At 40.3% G+C, this 5,929-nt stretch overlaps 1 pseudogene; it reads right to left on the bottom strand.

Annotated features, from left to right (window-relative positions):
• Positions 1 to 2,884: 2,884 nt before the first annotated feature.
• Positions 2,885 to 3,246, bottom strand: LOC130872157 (60S ribosomal protein L22-like 1; annotated as a pseudogene).
• Between the last annotated feature and the right edge of the window lie 2,683 nt (positions 3,247 to 5,929).

Genomic DNA, 5,929 nt, shown 5'->3' with positions numbered 1-5,929 from the left:
AAAAAAGGTTCCAAGCCACATAGCTTATGCAGACAAGAATTATGGGCTAATATAAGTTATAAGAAATAGTTAATAAGAAACCTGAGCTAATGGGCCAATCAGTTTATAACTAATGTAGACCTCTGTGTGATTCTTTGGAACTTAACACTGCAGGAACCGGCAGGGACAGAAAACCCCAGTCAACACGTAGGGAAGATGGGTGGATCAAGCAGGATTTGTAGGGGGAAAATATGATAAAATAATTTGTACAATATTCTCAAAAACCATTAATTATCTTAAAAACAGCAGAAAAAATAACATCTTGAATTTTGCAGGAAAATGGATGGAGCTAGAAAACTTTATTTTGAGTGAGGTAACTCAGACACAGAAAGACAATTATCATATGTACTCATTCATAGGTGGTTTTTAAGTATAAAGCAAAGAAAACCAGCCTACAAATCACAATCCCAGAGAACTGGGACAACAATGAGGACACTAAGAGAGACATACATGGATCTAATCTACATGGGAAGTAGAAAAAGACAAGATCTCCTGAGTAAATTGGGAGCATGGGGACCTTGGGGGAGGGTTGAAGGGGAAGGGGAGAGGCAGGGAGAGGAGCAGAGAAAAATGTAGAGTTCAATAAAAATAAAAAAGAGAAAATCTTAATGATGGCATTGGGTGTTTCCTTCATTCCTTTATAAACTCACATCTCTTTCTTTCTACATACAGAATGCTGCCCTCTGTCATGAAGAGATATGAGATATACACTCATGTCATTATTAAGAACATTTGTTATTTCCAAATTGGCATTGGAATTTCAGCCAGCACCTTCCTTCTTTTGCTGCATGTCTTCATGGTCCTTCAAGACTGCAGACTTAAGCCCACAGAGATGATCACATGTCACTTGGCCCTTGTTCATATTGTGATGCTGCTCATTGCATTAGATTTTTTGTCTCCAGACATGTTTGAGTCACTGAATTTACAGAATGACTTCAAATGCAAGGCATTGTTTTACCTGTACAGGGTGATGAGGGGCCTCTCCATCTGTATCACCTGTTTCCTGAGTGTGCTACAGGCCACCATCATCAGCCCAAGCTCTGCCTGGGTGGTTAAAACCAAACACACACTTACAAATTACATCATGTATATAATTTTGTTTTTCTGGTTCCTCAACTTGTCTTTTAGTAGTAACATCATCTCGTTCACTTTAGCTTATTCCAACACAAGCCAGACAAATCTACTTGTGGTCAGTGAATACTGCTCGATGTCTCCAACTACCCCCATCAGGAGGGGGCTATATTTTATTTTGACATTTTCCAGGGATGTCTTCTTTGTGGGGCTCATGATGTTCTCTAGTGCATACATGGTGTTTCTGTTGTTCTGGCATCATAGGCGATCACTGCATCTCCACAGAAGCAGCCTCTCTGTAAGACACTCCCCAGAGCAAAGAGCCACCTGGACCATCCTGGCTCTGGTGAGTGTCTTTGTGGTCACATACTGGATGAACCTTATAATTTCATTCTGCTCAACATTGCACTGGAGGTATGACCCCGTCCTTCTGAGTCTTCAGAAACTTGTACTCAATGCCTATGCTAGTGTGTGTCCAGTGATACAAATGACTTTCCAGAAGAGAATACACGATATTGTGAGATTCATGTACTGGAAATGCAGTCACTTTATAACAAGATAATGGTGGGATTTTTTTTTCTTGAAAATAGAATACCTAACAATCAGTTAACTAATCAAGAAACACAACATTCTTTTTTCTGGTTTAAATAAATGTATGGAAGTCATTTCAATAAACATAATTTTTAAGACGATACCATAGTTCAGTGCTCACCATAATTAATTTTTCTTTTAATTTTTTATTCATATCACACACCAACTACAGTTCATCCTCCCTTCTTGCTTCCCCCACCTCCACCCAACCCACCCCATCCTCTCCTCAGAAAGAATAAGGTCTCGTATGGGGAGTCAATAATGTTAGGCACATCAAGTTAAACAAGACCAAAACCCTCATCCCTGCATCAAAACTGAGCAAGGCATCTCACCATAGGGAATTATTTCCAAATAGCCAGCTTATTCACCAAGGATAGATTCTGTTCCTACTGCCAGGGGCCCCTCAAACAGACCAAGCTACAAACTGTTGCCCACATGTGGAGGACCTAGTTTGTTTCCATGCGGGCTCCCCAGCTGTCAGTCTAGAGTCTGTGAGCTCTCATGAGCTCAGGTCAGCTGTCTCTGTGGATTTCCCCATCATGATCTTGACCTCACCTTACTCATATAATCCCTCCTCCCTCTTCTTCAACTGGACTGCCAGTGCTTGGCTGTGGATCTCTGCATCTGCTTCCATCACTTACTGGTATAAGTTCTATGGTGACAGTTAGGGTATTCACCCATCTGATTAGAGTGGAAGGACAGTTCGGGCACCCTCTCCACTATTGCTAGGAGTCTTACCTGGGATCATCCTTGTGGATTTCTAGGAATTTCCCTAGCACTATGTTTCTCCCTAACCCAATAATGGCTCACTCTATCAAGATATCTTTCATTGTTCTCCCGCTCCACCCCTCCTCCAACTCAGCTATTCTGTTACCTCATGTTCTCATCTGCAATTTCCTCCCTTCTACCACCCTGACCCCGGTTTATCCAGGAGATCTCATCTATTTCCCCTTCCTAGGGTAACCCATGAATCCCTCTTGTGGCCCTCCTTGTTACCTAGCTTCTTTGGAGCTGTGGATTGGGATCTGTTTATCATTTGCTTTATATTCATTAGTATCCATTTATGAGTGAGTCCATACCATTAGTTTTCTTTTCTTTTTTGTTTTTAAGAGTACAGTGTTTTTTATTTGAAAAAGTCCAATTTTAGTTTTTCTTTAAAGCATACAAAGCATACAAAGGCCAACTAATCTTCAGACTCTGAGCCATCTTCATCCTGACTAATCTGGAAATAATGAAGTTCATAGGTCTCCTTGTCAGATGCAACCACACGAAGCCAATCACGGAGATTATTCTTGTTAAGGTAATCCTGGTAAGATATTTCAAATACCTTTTAAAGAACTGTTTCTCATAAACAACTGTGATTTTATTCTCAGAAACAAATGTGAACAACATTTCCAAGATTTCCGGTTTTCCCATTGACTTTAACCTTCTCCCGGAGAAACCGGAGTTTCCAGAATCAAAAATTCCATCTTCTACCGCATGAGTGAGGTCCAAATGGAACCTCCAGGTTGATTTCTTAGGCTTTTTGTCTTTCTGTGACACCATATTGTCCCGCGGCCGTGGGAAAAATACCTTATTTTTCTTTCTGTCTGGGTTACCTCCCTTGAGATGTTTTTTTTCTATTTTCATCCATTTGCCTGCAAATTTCAAGATGTTATTGGTTTTTTTTCTTTTTCTTTTTTTTTTTTTTACAACTGAGCACAATACTCCATTGTGTAATGTATGACAAATAATGCTACTATGACTATAGTTGAGCAAATGTCCCTGTAGTATGATTGAGAATATTTGGGTACATGCCCAAGAGTGGTATTGTTGGATCTTGGAGTAGGTTCATTCCTAATTTTCTGAGAAACCACCATGCTGATTTGCAAGGGGGCTGTACATGTTTGCACTCCCACCAGCAATGGAGGAGTGTTTCCCTTATTTTATATCCTCTCCAGCACAAGCTATCATCAGTATTCTGACAGGTGTAATATGGTATCTCAGAGTTATTTTGATTTGCTTTTCCCTGATGGCTAAGGATGTTGAGCATTTTCTTAAGCGTCTTTAGACCATTTGAGACTATTCTGTCAAGAATTTTCTGTTTAGATCTGTACTCCATTTTTTAGATAATTTTCTTTTTTAATTTTCTGTTTTTCTTTTCTTTTTTTTTTTTTTTAAAAGAAAGCAAGCTATCTTTTTTCATTTTCAATACCAATCACAATTCCTACTCCCTCCTCTCCTCCCATTTCCTCCACCTTTCCCCCACCCCACCATTCATTCACTCCTCAGAGAAAGTAAGGTACATTACTTTGGGGGAAGGTCCAAGGCCCTCCCTACTATATCTAGGCTGAGCAAGGTATCCATACAAAGAGAATAGGTTCCCAAAAAGCCAGTACAAATAGTAGGGATAAATCCTAGTGCCACTGCCAGTGGTCCTGCAGTCTGCCCCAGCCATACAACTGTTGCCCATCTTCAGAGGGACTAGTTTGGACCATGCTGGTTCCTTCCCTATCCAGCTGGAATTGGTGAGCTCCCATTACCTCAGTGTTTCAGTGGGTGTCCCCATCATGGTCTTGACCTCTTTGCTAATATTCTTATTCTTCCTACTCTTCAACTGGACTTTGGGAGCTTAGCCCAGTGCTCTGCTGCAGGTCTCTGCATCTCTTTCCATAAGTTGCTGGATGAAGGTTCCATGGTGACATTTAATATTCATCAATCTGACTATAGGTCAAGGCCAGTTCAGGAACCTTCTCATCTATTGCTTAGGGTCTTAGCTGGAGTCGTCCTTGTGGATTCCTGGGAATTTCCCCAGTGTCAGGTTTCTTGCTAGCCCCATAATGGCTCCCTCAATTAAAATATCTCTTTCCATGCTCTCATCTCTGTCCTTCCTCCATCTTGACAATCCCTTTCCCTCAAGTTCTCCTACCCCTTCCCTTCTCCCCTCCTTTTCCCCCTTTTCCACCCTCCTCCTACCAACCCCCATGCTCACAATTTTGTCAGGTGATCTCGTCTATTTCCCCTTTCCAGGTGGATCTATGTATGTTTTTCTTAGGTTTCACCTTGTTACTTAGCTTCTCTAGGATCATGAACTATAGGCTCAATATCCTTTGCTTTACAGCTAGTATCCACTTATGGGTACATACCATGTTCATTTTCTGGGTCTGGGTTACCCCACTTGATGTGGGATTCCCCTCTGTATGCTGTGAATACCATTGGTTAATAAAGAAATTGAGTTGGCCTGTTGATAGGGTAGAGCAGAGCTAAGCAGGGAAAACTAAACTAAATGCTGGGAGAAAGGAGACAGAGTGAAAGAGAATCCATGGACCTCCTGGAGACAGACACATCAGAACCTTGCTGGTAGGCCACGAGCCTCATAGTAGAATATAAAATAATGGAAATGGGTTCAATTAAGATGTAAAAACTAGCCAATATTAAGTTAGAGCTAATAGGCCAAGCAGTGAATTAATTAATACAGTTTTTGTGTGGTTATTTTGGGAGTCTGGGTGGCCGGGAAATGAACAAGTGGCCTCCTACAACAATCACTCAGCATGGTTTTTGTAGTTCCATTCATTTGCATACAAATTCAAGATGTCATTGTTTTTTGTTTTTTGTTTTTTTCCAATGAGTAGTACTCTGATGTATAATGTACCACATTTCTTTATACATTCTTTGGTTGAGGGGCATCTAGGTTGTTTCCAGGTTCTGGCTATTACAAATAATGCTGCCTTTAACATAGTTGAACAAATGTCCTCATAGTATGATTGAGTATCTTTTGGGTACATGCCCAAAAGTGGTGTTGCTGTGTCCTGAAGTAGTTTGATTCCCAATTTTTAAAGAAACTACCACGCTGATTTCCATAGTACAAGTTTGCATGCTTTTTTTTTTGTGTTCTTGAATTTGGCTTGCCAGTATTTTATTGAGTATTTTTGCATAAATGTTCATGAGGGAGGTTGTTATATATTTCTCTTTTTTAGTGGAGTCTTGGTGTGCTTTGGGTATCAATATAACTGTAGTCTTGCCAAAAGAGTATGGCAATGTTACGTCTGTTTCTGGTGTGTGGAATAATTTGAGGAATATTGGTATTAGCTCCTCCTTGATGTTGTGGTAGAATTCTGTGCTGAAACCATCCAGCCCTGAACTTTTTTTGGTTGGGAGACTTTTGATAACTTCTTCTATTGAAATTATCCATCTGATTTTGATATAATTTTGGGATGTGGTACCCATCCAGAAAACTCCTTTTCTTTTA

This window comes from Chionomys nivalis, chromosome 3 (genome assembly GCF_950005125.1).
Source record: "Chionomys nivalis chromosome 3, mChiNiv1.1, whole genome shotgun sequence".
Classification (NCBI taxonomy): domain Eukaryota; kingdom Metazoa; phylum Chordata; class Mammalia; order Rodentia; family Cricetidae; genus Chionomys; species Chionomys nivalis.
The sequence above is the reverse complement of the archived record's forward strand: the minus strand, read 5'-3'. Positions and strand labels throughout refer to the sequence as shown.